We start from the raw sequence: 19,827 nt of genomic DNA, 5'->3' as shown, positions 1-19,827 counted from the left end.
AACTGTGTGCCATTGTGGCAGTGGCAGTGTGAGGATATAAGTTGTTTAAGCTATCTCTATTTCTGTTCTCGTGTCTACAGTTCTCAGTATGTCTGCTACCTCACCTACCATCCTACTCATACTATCTTTTCCTCCAAAATAATTCCAGTGGGCTTTCTGGAACTCTCCCTATAAAACTAGTAAATCCTTACAATCCCATCAGATTCCCCAAACATTATTTTAACTGAAAAATAGGTGACTACCAAGAAACTTTTGACAGCTCTCCCAAATAGAGGTTGTTCACTTAACATTTGAGAAAAGAATAACCAATAATAACAGCAAGGATTTATTGTCTATTTTTCTTACACAAGCACTAAGATACACTGTACATGAGTTTATTTCATGAATAAATTTTATAAATTCATCTCATTTAATTATTATAGCATTCCAATGAGGTAGATACTTTTATCCATATTTTAGAGATATAAAACTGAGGCGGAGAGAGATAAGTAACTTTCTCAAGGTCACAGAAGTATAGAGAGATGAAGACAGCAAGGGAATCAGACAGTGTGTATCCAGAGCTGATGTTCTTGAGCAATACTCTCTTCTTTGATAGCTCGTGGGTTAGAAGTGGAGCTGGAGTTCTCATTGTTGCCTTGCCCCACAAAAGCTCTTCCATAAACTTTCAAAAACTCCCAATCCTGTTGTTTTCATCCACCATGTTCCTGGCCAGCTCTTCTCATCCACTAAAGATTTTGGTACCTAGCCCAGGGTATCCCTTCCTCCTCGATTCCAGCCATCATCTCAGAAAATTCAGTGTCCACATGGGCAATATATCCAACATCATATTCTAATGGTTCCCTGACTTATCATTAACAGTATGTCTCACATCATCTCCCACCAATTTCTAATAACATAGCACTGAAAAAATTTCCACTTCCAAAATCACAGACATTTTGTTCTCTGGTGATAATTACATGTGTCTGCTCAGGAGTCCCATTCTTCCTATTGTTCAATGTCTTTGAGCCGCCTTCAGCTCCACTGACCTCTTCCCTTTTCTTCCAAAATACCAAACTCCTTATACTTTTGATCTATTCTATAGCCTGTCATTTCACCCATTTTGGTACCAATACACTAACCTCTTTTGTCCATATGTCTTTCAAAGCTTCCAACTATACCAACTCCAATGCTGAACCCAACAATCTTTGTTACCTTTGTCTGTGTCTATACTCAGATACCTGAAGACTTCTAAGGGGTTGGTATTGCTATGAATTCAATAAACAACCTCACCTATCCACACTCTTCATATAATGGTCTAATCATCTTGATCTAATTTCAATAACAAATCATTCACATTTCATTTATTACTTACAAACCGTGAACCACTTCTATACTCTTCACTCTCAGCAGATGATTACATTGTACTTAACTAAAGTGACTGGACCCAATAGAAAGGAATTCCTTCCAACATTCTGTTCCCAAAGATGTTAATAACCTGCCTTTGGACCAACCTTCTCCTTCTGCTTTTCTGATACAAAATAAGTACATGTTTCCCCTACTCTTGATGGCCAGTATGTCCATGTGTCTGTGTCCTGTCCCTCTCACATTCTCCAGAACGTATGCTAACATTTAATACTTCAGCTTTCAGAGCCTCTGTGACCCACAAGTTTGCTGTGACCCACAATAAAATATATATATTACAACACAACCCAATATTATACATTCTATATGTATCATATATAATATATATACTAGATATAAGAATCAGGTATAAATATATAAAATGTATCTTACTGTGGATTGCAATGGACAAACTATACAAATAACCAGAACAAAATTTCTTAAGATTACCTTATGATGCATGATACACTGATATTTTTTCTTCCTCTCCTTTTCTTTTTTTCTTTAATGCTGGTCCCCACTGACTAAATTAACATTACAACACACCAATAAGTCATAACTTGCAGTTTGAACCACAGTGAATTATTCTATCCCCCTACAACTTTAAATTCTTTCATCCAAAATTTTTTTAAAATTTATACCCCCAAGTGCTCCTTCAGCTCATATCTTCTACACACTTAGACTTACAAGAGAAACTATTTAATTTTAGTCTCCACTTTTTTTTGTCCCATTAACTTGTCAGGCCAATCTAACCTTTCTTCTGCCCCCACTGCTCCATGAAAACCATTTTCCTTAAGTTTCCATTAACTACCTGCAACTAAATTCAGTGGCCATGTTTCAGCCTCACCCTACTCAATATCTTAGCAGCATGTAATGGTTGGATACTTGCTCCTTCCTGAAATACAAATTTTTCCTGGCTTCCTTGATACCACATTGTATTATTGTTTTCCTCCCTTCTCTCTCTCTGCTTACCTTCTTTTGGTGTCTCCTTTGTCAGACTCTGAAATATTGAAGGCCTTCTATTCACTTCTCTCCTCTCATCATCTCTTTCTCACTCCTCTTTTAGCTCTTGCTCCAGTTCTTGCTTCCATTGTTGGAATTACTATCTTGTTTAGGAGACAAGCAAGACATCCTATTTATATGCTAGAAGCCTCTGGATATTAGCTTATGTAATAAGACTTCCTTCCCCTAGAGAATATACAAATGTTCTTAATAATCGAGAATCCAAATTTCTTCTGAATCATTTCCAGGCATATGCAGTTATATAACAGAGAAATATTGCTTTTTATATTCTATGCTCATGATCCTGACTGCTTTAGCACATTTAGGATTGACTGTATAACTTTCGGCCTATCAAAGAATATCAAGATTTCATCTGCATTTCCTATTTAGTTAAATTCAAGGTTTCCTTTTCTCCCTGTAAGACTTCTGTGTCTCTGAAAGTTAACAGCTTCTCTTGGAAGTCAGCTGGAAGCCCTTGAAAGTTACATGCTCAGTATCTGAGGCATAGATTTTCATGATGTATGAATCATCACACCAACCTTTTCTAGCTTTGAAAATTCTGTGATCTGTTCCAAGAGATTTGGCAATTTCTCCTATCTTTAATTGCATTGTCTGGAGTGTGACCAGAAATCCTCTTTCAACTGTCTCAATGAGAAAATTAAACTCATCTTTATATTCTTGTGTATTTCTCTCTAATTAGGTACTATGTTACTTGGTTGATGCTTTAAAAATGTGCAGATCATGCACCAGCAACAAATATTTGCTCAATTTATAAATTTTCCTCTTGCAGAACTGTTATGCTCTTCTGAATACAATGCTTTTCACTTCAGTGTTGCATCCCAATGTAATAATTTTTATGAATTTTGGGCTACAATTATGGTTCTAACTTAAAATTCAATCTTCTGTTTGGTTACCAATTTGCAAGTAACCTAGGTGAATTGATAATTAGATATTCACCTACACATAGCTAAGCAAAGAGGACCACATGGCAACTTACTGCTTTACCAAAATTTTGGGATTCAACATGATTATTAAAAACTGGCCAGAGGAGCTGAATAAGAAAGCATCCAGATGTTCAACACACACCTGGAAGGATGCTCAGTATCACTCATCAGGAAAATGCAAATCGAAGCCACCTCACGCCTGTTAGAATGGCTAAAATCAAGAAGACAAAAAAGCAACAAGTGTTGGTGAGGATGTGGAGAAAAAGGAAACTTTGTGCACTGTTAGTGGGAATGTAAATTAGTATAGTTGCTAAGTAAAACAACATGGAGTTTCCACAAAAAAATTAAAATAGAAATCCTATAGGATCCAAAAATTCCACTACTGGGTATTTACTTGCGGAAAACAAAACACAAACTTGAAAAGATATATGCAACCTTATATTTATTGCAGCATTATTTACAGTAGCCAATATATGGAAGCAACCTAAGTGTCCATCAATAGATATATGATATGATATATATTTTTTATATATTTATATATTTTTTATATATACATATAAAATATGATATATATACACCATGGAATATTACACCACCATAAAAAGGATGAGATTGTGCCATTTGAGACAACATGGAAGGACATAGAGGGTATTATGCTAAGTGAAATAAGTCAGACTGATAAAGTCAAATATTATATGTTTCTATTCATAAGTGGAATCTTAAAAGAATGAGTAAACAAAAAGCAGAATCAGAACTATAAATACAGAGAACAAACTGATGGTTGCTAGAGGGTAGGGGTTGGGGGCTGGGCAGCATGGGTGAAGGGGAGAGGGAGCTATAGTTCTCCAGTTATGGAAAGAGTAAATCATGAGAACAAAAAGCAGAGTATAAGGAATACAGTAAATTATATTGTAATAGTGAGGTAATGGGACAGGTGGTAGCTATACTTGTGGTAATCATAGCATGTATAAACTTGTCAAATCACTAAACTGTAAGCCTGAGACTAATTAACATTGTGTGTCAATTATACTAAAAAAAATACCTCAGACAGTATAATGAAAATGGCAACACCAACAAACCAATAATAAATGATGTTACCTTAAAAAAATTTCAACATGGATCATACAACGTACCTCAATTTCAACATGTCAAAATGTGCAGGCAGTGCATCTCTGAATCAAATAAAAACATCCCTCCCTAAAATTTGCTGATTAAATTAATAAAATGGCAAAGAATTAGCATACATTTTAGTTTTCATGGTTTAGTTGTTATGAGGACAAACAATTATAAAATTATAGTGACATGCTGTTAATTAAATGGCTTAAACTTAGTGGAAGAAAGAGCCCAAATTATTGAGTCATCTCTGAAAAAGGGTTAACTGAATTTTGTATTTGACATGTTTTACTCAATAGTAAAAGTGCACTTATTGAAAAACATTTCATCAAGTCCTGTTAATAATTATTACTTAAGTTACTAGCAAAAAAACTACTTTTATCCTTGATTAGACTGATTCATGTATGTTAAAAGAATAAACAATCAAAATTTGACTTGAGTACAGAAACACCCTTTAAAATATAGCAACATAAGCCAAATAATTTTCAACTCTGGTAGGCTTATTTGATCATAATACACTGTTCTCCTTATTCTTTTTATGTTTAAACTTAGCAAGTCAGAAAATAAAACCTCCACATTAAATGCAGTGCTTTTACCAGTCCAACAAGGGCAATGCAAAAAAGGAACAGACGTTCTGAAAGAGACTCCCAAAATCAAGTTGGGGATGTTACATAGTAGGAGTTTTCCTAAATATGTAATCAAATTTGGCCATTTACTATAATGACCCAATAATTTCTCCAATTATAAAATTTCCAAAAGTGCTAATGTTAATCTACTGATTGGATTGCCAAAGGGGTATGAGATGGTAAAATATAACCTGTTAAAATCAATTGACACAAACGTTGGTCCTGGTCAGCCACTTCATAATATTATTTCCCTTCTAAAGAAATAATATTGAGGAAAGATTAAAGATTAACTAGAATTCAGATTCTAAATGACAAGGACTCTATACGAATCCTTCAGAATAAAATAATTATAACAAAGCAATGCTGTAGATAAATTACATATCTCGTTTTTTTCAAAAGTCTAGAGATATGTTTAGGCAGATAATTATTTTCATAAGACTGTGCCTCTGGCTTTTAAATAGAAAAATTCAAGATTAGCATTACCTAAATGATGTTTTGTGGACATATTTATGGGGTTATTGTCAGTAAGATTTTTTATTAATTATTATTTAATTTATAAGACAAGATATTTAATGTAAGTATATTCTAGATTATCTGAAGATCATCTTAACCTAAATCTAAGAACTGCTGTATAAACTCAATACCGAGTTTGTGTTTATTATTATTATATTAATATCTACTTTTTATTATACTTCATAATGTTGTTCTTCTTATATATTGAGAAAAACTCACATATTATATAAACAATTTCATAAAATTATATAATTACCTGTGGGAAACAAAAAGAGAAATACAACACAATCCATAAAAGAAAAATGGATAGATTGGAATTCATCAAAATTAAAAACTTTTGTCCTACAGAAGACTGTTAAGAGATTTATAAGACGAACTACAGTCTGGAGAAAATACTTACAAACCACACAAAGGACTAGTATCTAGACTATAGAAAGGACAAAGAATAAGTATCTGGATTATATAAGGAACTTGCAAAACTCAACCGTAAAGAGTAATCCAAATACAAAATAGACAAACGACTAACAAGCATGTCACCAAGAGATAAAATAAAATGTGCCATATTCATACCAGCAGAGGATAAACTGATGGCATGTGAAAAACTGTTCAGCATGATTTGCCATTAGAGAAATGAAAATTAAAACGTGAGCTCTTACTATATACCTATAAGATTGCTAAAATTAAAAACAGTAACAATTCCAAATGCTGGCAAGCATGCAGAGAAACTGGATCACTCCTATATCACTGGTGGGAGTGTGAAATAGTACAGCCACCATGGAATAGTTTGGCAGTTTTCTTATAAGCTAAACACATACCTACTCTATGACCTAGCAGTTGCGCTCACAGACATTTATCCCAGAGAAATGAATATTTACGTTCATGCAAAAACCTATAGACAGATGCTCCTAGCAGCTTTACCTGCAGTAGCTAAAAACTGAAAACAACTCAGATGTGCTTCAGTGGGTGAAAGTTTAAACAAACTGTGGCACATATGTACCTTCGAATACTACCCATCAATAAAAAGCAATGAAGTATCGATATATGCAATGGCTTGGTAAGTCTCCAGGGAATTATGATGAGTGAAAAAAGACAATCCTAAAAGAGTTTGCATTATAAAATTCCACTCATGACATTCTAGAAATGGCAAAATTATAGAGACCAAATTAGTAGTTGTTAAGGATTAGGGAAGGTATACGAACTAGAGAGCATTTAAAAGGGTGCAATAGGGGGATGCCTGGGTGGCTCAGTTGATTAAGCAACAGACACTCAATTTTGGTTCAGGTCATGATCTCAGAGTTGTGAGATCAAGCCCTCAAGCTTTCTCTCTCCCAACCCCCTCCCTCTCTAAAATTAAAAAAAAAAAAAAGGTACTATAGGTGCTCTGGTAGTGATGGAACTGTTTTGTATCTTGATTGTGACAGTAGTTACATGAACTGATACAGGTGAGTTGTATCAATCTTAATTTCCTCGTCATGGTATCTGTATTATAGTTTACAAAGTATCACTATGTGAGAAGAAACCATGTAAAGAGTAAGTATTATCTTTTTCCAGCTGCATGTGAGTCTTCAATCATCACAAAATTAGGATTTATTTAAATTTTTTTTAAAGATTCACTTATTTATTTTGGAGAGACGGAGAGAGAAAGAGAATGCAAGCATGGGGAGGGGCAAAGGAAGAGGGAGAGAGAATCTCATCCCTGAGTGCAGAGCTGCAAGCAATGGGACTCAATCTCAAGACCCTAAAATCAAAATCAAGGCTCTGTTGCTTAACTGACAGAGCCACCCAAGGACTTCATTTAAAAGTTTTTTAAAAACCTAATCTATAGAATAAAAGTAGCTTTCAAGTATTGCCTTCCACCTTTTTTTCTGAGCAACTTTCTCTGTGAAACTTTGATATCTAACTTATTTCACAAATATGCACCAAGCATCCACAGAATTATGTAATGACATCTTACTAGGCACTTAGGAGTGAAAGTATGATTTAACTTCAGCTACAGGAGAACACTTACTGAGGAGGTAATAGCAATTAATTACACAACTACTACAACATATATTAGTACTCTGTTGTGTTAATTTTGTAACACCCAAATACTATAAAGTAAACTTATTTTAAATGCTTTATAAAGAGCCCCAGAACAAGAGCTCTGGATTTAGAATGGCTGGATTTAAATTAAGTCTTTGCAGCCTACCAGCTGTGATAACTTAAGTGTGTTAATTAACTCCTTTATGCCTCATTTTCCTAATCTGAAAACTTGGAATAATAAAGTACCCATCTCAGTTATTGTGATGATTATTTTATAGAAAGAGCCTGGAACAGGGGAGCACTGAATGAAGTGTTCTTGTTGTTGTATTTAGTAATGAATAAAAGAGAACAGAATGATCCCATGTTCTGGGGTATTATTAAAAATTATGAAATCATATTTGGATAGACAAGTTTAAAAATGCAAATATTTAGACATTATTTTGTTGACCTACAATTATTTTGTTTTTAAATAACTGTGGACTGTCAGTTTTTAATAAGTGTGGAATACTCTATTCTGGAAATATATGTGGATCAAACTGCTCTTAACTTCTGGTAGTTTGTGTAGTTATTTTCAGACATATTTCTTTATTTCCAATGATGAGAAATGAACTAAAATACTATGAAACAGACTCTCAAATGTTTAACTTATGAAATATTCTTTACATTAGATCTTGAAAATGGCAATGCTAACAGTAAAAGATTAGTATTCATAAAAACAGTAACTATTTACTTCTTCAACACATTTGAAACTGAAAAAATCTGTTTCTTTTTTATTTTATTATGAATAAAAATATATTCTTATATATCCCTGAACTGGTCCCATTAAAATATGATGTCCTTTAGAGTTGCTAGCAGATGTTTTCTGCTTCCCCTCTTATTTATTTTTTCCTTTTTCCTTATGTTGCTTTTCCACTTTTCAGTTTATAGAATTATTTTTCCAGAGAAGTAATATGGGTGAATAAAAATATGTTATAGAGCCTGACAACACTTCATAAGATTTTTTATTTCCAAAATTCTTTGAAAATCATCATTACTCTTATTATTTGATAAGTTAGTAAAATGTGACTGCATTTTATTAAAAGAATCATGTTACCTGTGCTGATCACATTATTTTTAATTTGTATTTTCCAATGGCAAATACTGTGTAGAAGTTGCCATTTTATTTAAGCTGTACCAAGTAGATATGGTACAGGCCTATCAGGCTCCTAGTCAACTCAATCACTGTATAAAATTACTCCCAAGGGTATATTTTTTAATGCTGTTTCCAGGCTGGTTTTGAATAACTGAAGTGTTCACACTTCCCATGGGAGGATATTTCATAGCATGATTTTAGTATTAGAACATTTTTCCTGAAACTATATTTATTTAAAATTTCTGTTCTTGGGTTACAATATTATTTATCTTCAGCTCTCAAACATATTCTGCTTTGATTTTTATGAATTCCTCATTTGATTATCTCATGGCCAACTCATGAGTATTTTATCACTAATATTTCTCACAAAACAATTTGTATTGCCTTAGTTATTCAAAGAAATGGAAAAAAGCCTAAGCATATATTTTTTAGAACCACAAAAAATTGACCAAATATATGATTTATAAATATCAATGCAAATGATATTTGTTAAACTGACTCATTTTGCAGACTCTAAGAAAAGAAAAAGCACATTATAAATATAGTTTAAACAGCAAGTAGAAACATTGCTAAGACACAAAATGATAGAAAAAATAAGAAAGAATTGGGTTATCCATACAACAAACCATCCCTAGACATTAGCTTAATCTTAACTATCTGAAAGCAATTGTTCTGTATATATATTTTTTCTAAGATTAGCCAACAAATGAATATGAACTTTTAGTCTTTAAGATTTTGATGACTACGACTGGTACAAATATGCAAGACAAACACATTTATAAATAGATAAAACTCTACATGTAACATTGTGGTTTGTAAAATTTTGATGCAAACACATTAGCAGAAATAATGGTCACCAAAGAAAATTCCAGTAGCATAAGCTGTAAATGATAATATGTTATATAGGCAAAAAACAGTCAATGGATCCAATGTTAGTTAAAAACTTAATAAGAAAAATCATATTAATTAAAACAACATCAGTATATTTAAAATGAAAATGACAAAATTGTGAAAAGTTAACTGTGGAGAAAAAATTGAGCAACAGATTAAACTGACACAATGGCATCTAGTCCCCCGAATATGTTTTTATTTTCTCCTAAATGTTTTCACTCATAAAAATAATCAGGTTTGTAATAATTCTGATTAAAATATTTAATATGCATGAACAAAAGGCAAAATGATTTTAGGATCAAGATGTTAAGTTAAATACTCATTAGCTAAAAGCAGATCAAAATATTCTGTATTTATAAGACATGTAATTAAGACTCTCTGATTTTTAAAACCAAAAATAAATTAAAATATTTTATTTATTTATTAAAGAGAGAGAGTATGAACAGTGGTGGGGGAGGGGGCGCTGTGAGCAGAGGTAGAGGAAGAAAGAGTCCCAAGAAGACTCTGTGGTGCTGAGACTGAGATTATGAACCTGGCTGAGATCAACAGTTGGCAGCTTATCCAACTGCACACCCAGGCACCCCTGCTGAGGAACTCTTGTCAACTTGTGCTTAGTGATAAGAAGCAAAAGTGTCTTGGTACCTGGGTGGCTCAATTGGTTAAGCATCTGTCTTCAGCTCAGATTTTGACCCCAGGGTCCTGAGCTGGGCTCCCTGCTCAGCGGGGAGTGTGCTTCTCCCTCTGCCCCCTACCCTCCACTTGTGCTCTCTATCCAATAAATAAATAAAATCTTTAAGAATTTAAAGAATAAATCTTTAAATAAATCTTTAAGAATAAAAAGAAGGAAGCAAAAGTGTCAATATGGACGTCAAGATCTGTGAAACTTATATAGGATTATATGCTGTAATGATAAGAAATCTTCTCTTATTCTGATATCTTTTTACATGAATACTTCTAAAAAAATTGACTAATATTTTTACAAGCCTTTGTGGTTCACAACACATTTTTACAAAAGTGTTTTCAACTGATACTCCCAACAACCTATTTTTAGGTACGAAAGCATGTGGGCCAGAGAGGTGACATACATTTGTACTCAGTGTCATGTATTCTTTTTTTAAAAAAAGATTTTATTTATTTATTCATGAGAGACACAAAGAGAGAGGCAAAGACACAGGCAGAGGGAGAAGCAGGCTCCATGCAGGGAGCCCAATGTGGGACTCGATCCCAGGACTCTGGGATCACAACCTGAGCTGAAGGCAGATGCTCAACTGCTGAGCCACCCAGGCGTCCCAGTGTCAGGTAGTCTTACTCCAAATCCTGGCTCTTCTCATTGTTTGTTTTTGATTACTATATTAATATCCAGTACTTTTTGTATTTAATTTTATTCTTCGTATATATTGATAAGAACTCCTATATTGTATTAAAATTTTTAACACTTTTTGGAAACTTAAACAGAAAAAACAAAACTTAAACATTTCCTTATTGGCAAATGAAATTTACTTTACATTTTGTTTAATAATAGGAGTGGTTTGTGTTTTTTAAAAAAGCAATGGATTGAATTAAATTGTAAAACAACTGAATATATTTTCTAAAACTACTGAACCAGATTAAAACAAAGAACCCTTTCCACTACCTATAAGATTCTCTTATGTTGTCAGACCATGAAAGATCATGTACAGAAAGGTTCTTCTCCAACCACCACCCCATTTATATTTGTCTTGCTCTCCCCCAATGTTCTATACATGCTGGTGGTGTTTTTGGAGATAACATTGACTAACTTGCTAGTTCCAGAGAGTGAGAAGTCCCGCTTGAACTAGATCTTGTGGTGAGGATAGCTCCAGCAGGAAGTGTAATTTGCTTTGGACCTTAAAGAATGTATAAGCTTTAAACAAGAAGAGATTGGAGAAGAGAGAATGAAGTAAACAAAGCAATTAGGAAATTGTGGGATGATATATCAGGGCAAGAGGAAATAATTCAGTTTGATTCACGTATAAACAACATGAAGTATATTAATACAGGATTGAGACCATAGGGTAAAGATCCTCAAGTGTGAACTCTCACTTCTATACCTAAAAACCTAATTATACTCAAAAGGAAAACAAAAACAAAAACAGGGGCACCTAGTGGCTCAGTTGGTCAAGCGTCCAACTCCTGATTTTGGCTCAGGTTGTGATCTCAGGGTGTGAGATTGAGCCCTCTGTGGGGCTCTCCACTCAGCAGGGGAGTCTGCTTCAAATTCTTTCTCTTTCTCTCTCAAATAAATTTTAAAAATAAAATATTAAAAAAACTGTCTTTATGAATAAACACTTTACCTAGTTTTTTAAATCACATTTCCAGAATCTTATTCTATTTGTTATTCCCTATTTGTCTTATATTTTAGATCTCTCTTTGTCCACCAAGTTGTTTCTTCACAAATTATACTGATGCTTTAATCTCTTCCATTTCAAGTGAATCTTCTCACAGGAAAAGTTCACGACAACTGCCACCCCATCCTTGCTTCTCATCCCTCATTGTCACATAGCAGTCAGACTAAAGTTATTCAGGCAGAGGTCACCATCGAGGATACTAATTGCCAAATCCAATCGATTCTTCTTAGTTCTCTTCTCAGTTAATCATTCTGTAGAACTTGACACTAAATTATTCCATTGGTAAAAGTCATTTAGTTCTTGTCATACATGGCACTATTCCCTGGATTCTTAGCTTGCCTTTCCTTCTATACAGCCAGTCTTCTTCAGTCTTATTTTCTGCCCATTCCAGCTTCCCCATCTCGACTTATTAGTAAGTGAATTGCACTTACAAAAACAGAATGTGTATTCTGACCCTATTTGTGATCTGTTATATCTACATAGACAAATATTCAGAGTCTGCACATATAAGTTGTTTTTATGTATAGAATGAATTTCACATTCATCATTACTATAGTTTTAAAATATTCTTTGCAAATATCATGTATAAATTATTTAAATGAAAAAAATCACCAGTTGTATTTACATGCCCTTCAAGTATACTTGTCTGTTGATTCTCAAACTGCTTTCTCAAGCCTAGACATTTACCTGAATTCCAGACCTCAATGCCCCAAACTCATCTCTCACCTTTGTCCCTTTTTCCCCAATAATAATGAAGCATTATTCATGTTTCTATACCTAGCGCCTGTCATAGCAATTTGTAAGAGAATATAGCTACTGAATAGGTTGAGTGAGTAAGCTAAAAAAGAGTATTCTTTATTCCATAGGGCTTAGGAAATTACTGAAGTTTCTGTTTGGTCGTTTGTTTAGTTAAGTGATGCATTCAGATTTGTAACTTAAGATTAATCTGGAAATATGTAAAGAAAATGAAATTGAGGGGCACCTGGGTGGTTCAATGGGGTAAGTGTCCACCTTCGGCTCAGGTCATGCTCCCGGGGTCCTGGGATGGAGTCCCGCATGGAGCTCCCTGCAGGGAGCCTGCTTCTCCCTCTCCCTCTGCCTGCTGCTCCTGCTGTTTGTCCTATCTCTGTTAAATAAATAAAATAAAATACTTGTTTAAAAAAATAAAGAGGGATCCCTGGGTGGCGCAGCGGTTTGACGCCTGTCTTTGGCCCAGGGCGCGATCCGGGAGACCCTGGATCGAATCCCACGTCGGGCTCCCGGTGCATGGAGCCTGCTTCTCCCTCTGCCTGTGTCTCTGCCTCTCTCTCTCTCTCTCTCATAAAAAAATAAAAATAAAAATAAAAATAAAGAAAATGAAATTGAAGTGGAAAGTATAAAAGAGATTTGTGTTGAGTCACAGAAACTCTATCTAGGTACCAATGATACAACCTTTCTAATGAAGTGTTACCTCCAAGGAATAATAAAAAAGTATCCCCCACTTTCCTCACACATTGTAGCTTTCAAACATGTACGTCATTTGGTGTAACTACTGTGTCCAGTGGTTCTAAAATAAATCTTTGCTGCCATCTTGTGGGAAAATATGTATATTTTAAAAAATGCTTGAGTTTTGCAACACTTAGTAAGTATCCATAAAGCTGTTTTTTAGAAAGAAATAGATTCCAACTAAAGGTATTCCTTTGCTGCTTTCATGAAAACGTGAAAGTCTACATGGGCTTTATATCTTTTTAAATATTATTTTGTTAATAGTAACATAAATACTTCTAAATTAGTTTCCATATTTACATTTTTGTTCAATTTTGCTCCAAATTCAACAAGCTAAAGAAAAAAATTAGTTGTAATTGACCATCTTTTGAATTTGCATTTATTGTCTTTTATTTCTTTTCTTATTGAGCACATAAAAACTCATTCATTTAATTTATTCAACAAACACTTATTGAGTGCCTATCTTATATCGGTCATTGTTCTAAGCATTCAGGACATAATAGTGAATAAAGAGACAAAAATCACTGTCTTCAAGGATCTTACATTTTAGGGGTAAGCCACTCAGGTAAACCGCTGAGCCGTCCAGGGATCCCCCTTTTTTTGAGGCTGACAAATGTTTGGCTTTTATTGTTATGTATTTGGCTGGGTGCAGAACTGCCCTGTCACCACTGGCCCTAGAGGAGCAGGCAGCAAGATGGTTCTGGAGATACTGCCAATTAGGGTGTCAGGACTTACGGGTTCATGAGCACCGTGGTTCCTCCTTCTAATGAAGTGCAAACTAATTCACAGCCAGACTTCAGCAGAAGGGAGCAACTGTCATAGCTGAAGGAACTTTAATCAGGGTGCACACCCAAAGCCAGAGTTTGTTCTCCTGGATGGCTCAGGTCACAATCCCAAGGTCGTGAGATCAAGACCATTTTGGTTCCTGCTCAGCAGCAAGTCTGCTTCTCCCTCTCTCTGCCTCTGTCCCCTACTTGTGCTCTCTTCTCTCAAATAAAAAAATAAAATCTTTTTTTAAAAAAAGAATCTTACAGGACGCCTGTGTGGCTCAGCAGTTGAGCACCTGCCTTCAGCTCAGGGCGTGATCTTGGGATCCGGGATCAAGTCCCACAGGGGCTCCTTACAGGAAGCCTGCTTCCCCCTCTGCCAGTGTCTCTGCCTTTCTCTCTCTCTCTCTCTCTCTCGAATAAATAAACATTTTTTAAAAATAAAGAATCTTACATTTTAATTGGATATGTAAAGTGGATTTATAGGTCTTAATGTTCTTTAAAAAAATTTTTTTTGTTATCCACTTTGACAAATTGCCTAAGTTTATAGTTTGGAAGAAAAGAAGATATACAAGAAACTATCACAAAAAAGGGCTTTCTCCTTAAAAAAGAAAAATGTGGAATACTCCAAAATCAGTACTGTGTATATAAAATTTTATAGAAATGGAAATTCTAGCATTTCTGTACTTATAGAATTACAGAAAAGTGGGCTACAAATAAATGAGTCAGCAACAAAATTTTAAATTTTGGTTATTCAAATCTGAACAAGCCTTTTGGGACTCATATGCACCAACTTTAGAGCCAAAGTTTAACACAAATTGAAATTGTTTGGAAAAGCCAGCATTTGTGGATAATAAAGGAAATGTAATGTTACAGAAATGCCAGCAATTATTGCACAAGGAAATCAATTCTTCCTAATCAACAATAACCTCAAAGTTTCAGCCTGTAAAGTTGTCTTTTTTGTTAAGAGAATTTAGTAAATAAAATTCTGAGATATGATGAATTTCATTTTTTGAAGATTTAATTTTAAAAAAGATATTCAGTAAGAATGTACATCTTTCAATTTGGTTCAGCCTAGGTCCTCTCCAAAAGTGGAGCTGGAGATAAAAGCTTGTAAACAGCTTATTTTAGGAAATTATTACAAAGAAGAGGAGAGTGGAAAACTGGCAAGACAAGAAAGGGAAGAAATATTGACTACTAGGATAAAATACTGAGCAACATTATTATTGCAATAAATAGCTGGAGGTCAATTCCCCTAAGAAGCCTTGTAGAATATACTTCAGAATTGCCTACCCAAGACACAGAATCAGGAGCATTTATCTACCAGTCCCTATCTAAGAATTAGTCAAGGGTTGCACCATTGCCTGTTTACTCCTCCTGCTTCCAAGTTTGGTGAGTATCAGAATGGCTCATAGGCATTTTATTCATTGGCACTGGAGAAGCCTGAGACTAGACAGAGAAAGATATGTGATGCAGATGAAATGAGATGTCAGGTTAAATCCACAATGACTAGAGTAAAATAGTAGGTAACGAGAATGTGAGGTGGGACACAGAATGTGTATGATTCTTAGCTCCTGTTTTGTTAGGCTACTAAAACTAATAAGGACACTATCTTTGATGGGAAATAAAACTTAAAAATATATAAGTAAATGAGAATTTATCAGAAGAAAATGTACTTCACAATTTACTAAATTACTTTCAGCGGGATTGTTGCCTATAGCAGAAATTCAAACATGGGGTAATATTAAAAAAGTTGTACTCTTCAAATAACTGAGCATGCACACTAGAGTATAAATATCAATGTATTTTTAATATACAGAATTATTTTTTTAAAGATTTTATTTATTTATTCATGTTAGACACAGAGAGAGAGAGAGAGAGAGAGAGAGAGAGGCAGAGACACAGGCAGAGGGAGAAGCAGGCTCCACTCAGAGAGCCTGACGCGGGACCCGATCCAGGGTCTCCAGGACCACGCCCTGGGCTGCAGGCGGCGCTAAACCACTGCACCACCGGGGCTACCCCAATATACAGAATTATTATCTGTAATCTCTCTTTTTTTTCCTCCCTTGCTTTATAGGGATAAATTTCAATATAATTCTTGTTTGTAATTTTTTTAATCTTTGTTTTTTTTTTTAAATTGCAATTGTCTAAGGACTTCAAAAGCAAAGGTTTTTTGGCAATCCAAAATTATTAGCTATTTCAGCTAAAGATGTTCAGTTTATTTGGGGAAAAAATGTAACCAAACTTTGGAAGAAGCATTTATTTACAAAATACCCAATACTGTTGTAGGACATTTATATTGATTTACAGAGTACTGAAATAAGTCCAGGACTTTTTTTCTTTTTTTTTCTTTTTAAAGATTATATTTATTTAGAGCGCACACAAATGAGGGGTCCCACCCCTCATTTGGGGAAGGAGAAAGGATCTAAAACAGACTCTGTACAGAGCACAAACCCCCATATGGGACAGCACTGAGATCATGACCTGAACTGAAATAAAGAGTCAGAGGCTCAACCGACTGAGCTGCCCAGGCGCCCCAAGTTCAGGACATTTCTAAAGGTTTGATTGCTGCAGGGAAGCAAGAAGAAAAACATGTAGTGCCAAGATAAGGTTTTTCCCTTTCATTCTGTTTTATATTCAATTCAACATAGGCTTGGTCACAAAAAAAGAAATTCGGTTCAGTTCTATGTTAAAAAAAATTTGTAAATTCTGAACTTAGAATGAACTAAGGATTTTATATCCACTAAAGCCCTCCTTCAAGTTTCAGGCCTTTAGAAGAAGCTATTTTAAAGATGGAAGAGATCAGGGAAGATTGTTTTCATAAATGATTCCTGCCAACTCTACTAGAAAATAAGCTTCATCTGACAAGAACGACAGGAAACTTAAGCTGAAAGACTAGTAGTAACCAGTGACAATATTTCTTAATATATTTATTATAAGTAAAAACATTTAAATGGATTTGATAAGTTTATATACGAACATATATATCAATAATAAATATATTTAAATAACAAGCTAGGCATCAGGATGGAAGACTCATGTGCAAATGCTACATTTTCCAATAAAATTGAAAAAAACATAAATAAAATCAGAGGAGAAAGAAGAAAAGAGTAGTAATCTCATTAATTGCCCTATAGGAAACAATCGAAAGTCAAAATCAGTTAGATTTGGTAGAGTAGGAAAGCCTAAGTAAGAAAAAAAGAGGCAATTAGGTATTAGTATATAGGGAACAATTTGAACAAAACCACAAATATTCCTAAATGCCAAAAAAAAAGGGGGGGGAAAATTAAAACAAAATTTATTGATATCATTTGTCTGGTGCAATACCCTATTCAAATTTGTCCTGGGACGCCTGGGTGGCTCAGCGGTTGAGTGTCTGCCTTTGGCTCAGGGCATGATCCCCCATGAGGGGACGGAGTCCCATATCTGGCTTCCTATGGGAAGACTGCTTCTCCCACTGCCTATGTCTCTGCCCCTCTCTCTGTGTCTCTCAAGAATAAATAAATAAAATCTTTCAAAAAAAAATTGTCCTTATGGGTTTATATTTTTAATTTTATTTAATTTATTCCACAATTTTAGCAGGGCCTGAAAAGTAAGATAAATGTGTATGTTCAATATTACATGACTAATCAAAATAATTAAGATCACTTTTTAAGCCCTGAGATTGGACTTCCCTGCTGTAGATAGACAGCTCTACATTGCAGAGCTAAGTTCTGAATCCTGGTCTAAGTCCGAAGCTTCACTCTTCACTAGTCTATACCACTGCTTTCATAACATGGGAAAAATCTTAAGATTCTGTGTAACAGCATGTGTGTAATGGGGGATGGAATGGGACCTGGATGTAAAGATTATATAAATTATGCGATGTTACCACCACACAGTTTCTTAATTTGTGGTAGTCAGCACTGGAATGTGGGGACAGAGTGGAAGTGTGGCGGGGAATGGAGTGGAATGTGCTCTCTGTTCTCTTAAGAATGATTTGATTTTGTAGTCTTTGAAATACTCAAAAGGGGAACATAAACCTCCATATGCATTATGACTCCAATTCTTAGGAGGGTTTTGTTGCTGTTTTGTTTTGCTTAACATTCATGCCAATAAATAAATGTCCAATGGAGAAAAAACTGGAAATAAGTTTATCAGAGTTTAGCGTTTCAGTCCTTATTACTGGGTGATAGAATCATTGCTCTTGTTCTTAATATATTTCTGCATTTTTGAATTTTCTCCTATAAGTATTTATTATTTTCTGATTATAAAATGCTGTAGCTGGAAAAAAATGACAGTAAACATTAAAAGCATTTGAAAGAGCTCAGTAATAATCCTGGTAATGTTGCAAAGATAGGACACCCAGGCCATGAATTTAACCACAGCCTAAACTTTCTAAATGTCTTCATCTCTTCATTTCTAATTGTGTAAGATTAATTTCTATGGTCTGTTCCTCCAATCCATGGCTGGTGAAACTGACAATTGGTACCACGTATTGGAAATAAATGGCTAGATTTGCCTTTAAAATCTTAAATTTGTTTTAAAAGGCTTACGCCCTTTACCCCAGTAAGGCCACTTCTCAAAAGTTATCCTGGAGGGAAATCTAAAATAAGAAAAAACAAGGTACAGTTAGTTGACTATTGAAGTTTATATATAATAATAGTGATGAGATTAAAGGAAGAATGGTCATAGTGCTAATTTATTCAACAGACTATTACTTCATTTATAATGACTATGAAACAGAAAAATACTCTAGTCACGTTAAGTGAAGAATAATATATTGTATATATGTATCTTGAGATGACTACAGAAAAATATAATACCTCTAGGTATAAAAAGAGGAAGGGACCATGAAAAAATGGTCTTAATTTTATTGGGCTCAGAAGATTTTGAGCCCACCTCTCATTAACAGGCTCGGGATCACTAGAAACATTGTATAGCTTTTTTACTTCTATTTAATTATTACTGGTGTTACTATTTCAAGAAGCATACTTGCTATCAAGAAGTGTTTGCTTTTACTTCAAATGTCCCAAGTTTGGGAAATATACAAGTTGTAGACGACATCCTTAGCGTGTGCCCATTACCACGCACTTGATGAAATTTTATTAGTCGTCCCCGGACTGAAGCAGCATCGGCAAACTCAACAAATGGAGCCTGACTTGAAACAGCGTCCCTTTACCCCAGAGTCTGAGCACACCGGTGACCATTTCTAGCACTGCATTCGGTCAACAGTGTAAGATCTCCTGACTTTAAGTGCTTTGTATTCTCAAAGGAGTCGGCCTGGATGACTCCGTGATCACACTTGCCCCGACGCCCCAACAGTCCCGCGCCGCGGAGACCCGGGCGGCGGAGACGGCAGCCCCGGGAGAGGGCGTCCCCCGCGTCTCCTGGTTGCCAGGCAACCCCGTTCCGGCGGGGGACGCGCAAACGCCGCCGGGCTCTGCGCCTTCCGTGCGGCCGCGAGGGGGCGAACCGAACCGCCAGGCCGGGGCTGGACTCGCCGCAAAAGCCGAGAGGCGGCTGTGGTGGTGGCGCGCGGCCCGCAGCCCGCAGCCCGCAGCGCGGCCCGTAGGCCCTCGGACGCCGTCGCCGATCTGCCTCTAG

The 19,827-nt window shown here is 35.3% G+C and overlaps 1 long non-coding RNA gene across 17 annotated transcripts in view; it reads right to left on the bottom strand.

Moving 5' to 3' along the window:
* Window positions 1-19,696, bottom strand: part of LOC140615141 (uncharacterized) — a 71,801-nt gene extending 52,105 nt beyond the window's left edge. For 4 of the 17 annotated variants that reach the window (XR_012015807.1, XR_012015806.1, XR_012015809.1 and 1 more), the window contains exons 1-5: window positions 19,216-19,695; window positions 18,786-18,826; window positions 12,972-13,115; window positions 3,469-3,537; window positions 2,353-2,486 (exon numbers count right to left, since the gene is read on the bottom strand). This is a non-coding gene — a long non-coding RNA (uncharacterized lncRNA). Of the gene's footprint in view, window positions 1-1,830; window positions 1,905-2,352; window positions 2,487-3,468; window positions 3,538-12,971; window positions 13,116-18,785; window positions 18,827-19,215 lie in introns of all 17 variants that reach the window. The other 13 variants (XR_012015810.1, XR_012015805.1, XR_012015808.1 and 10 more) reach the window with 9 other exon arrangements.
* Between the last annotated feature and the right edge of the window lie 131 nt (window positions 19,697-19,827).

This window comes from Canis lupus, chromosome 23, assembly GCF_048164855.1.
Source record: "Canis lupus baileyi chromosome 23, mCanLup2.hap1, whole genome shotgun sequence".
Lineage (NCBI taxonomy): Eukaryota > Metazoa > Chordata > Mammalia > Carnivora > Canidae > Canis > Canis lupus.
Note: the sequence above shows the minus strand (reverse complement) of the source record. Positions and strands in the feature narration are given on the sequence as shown.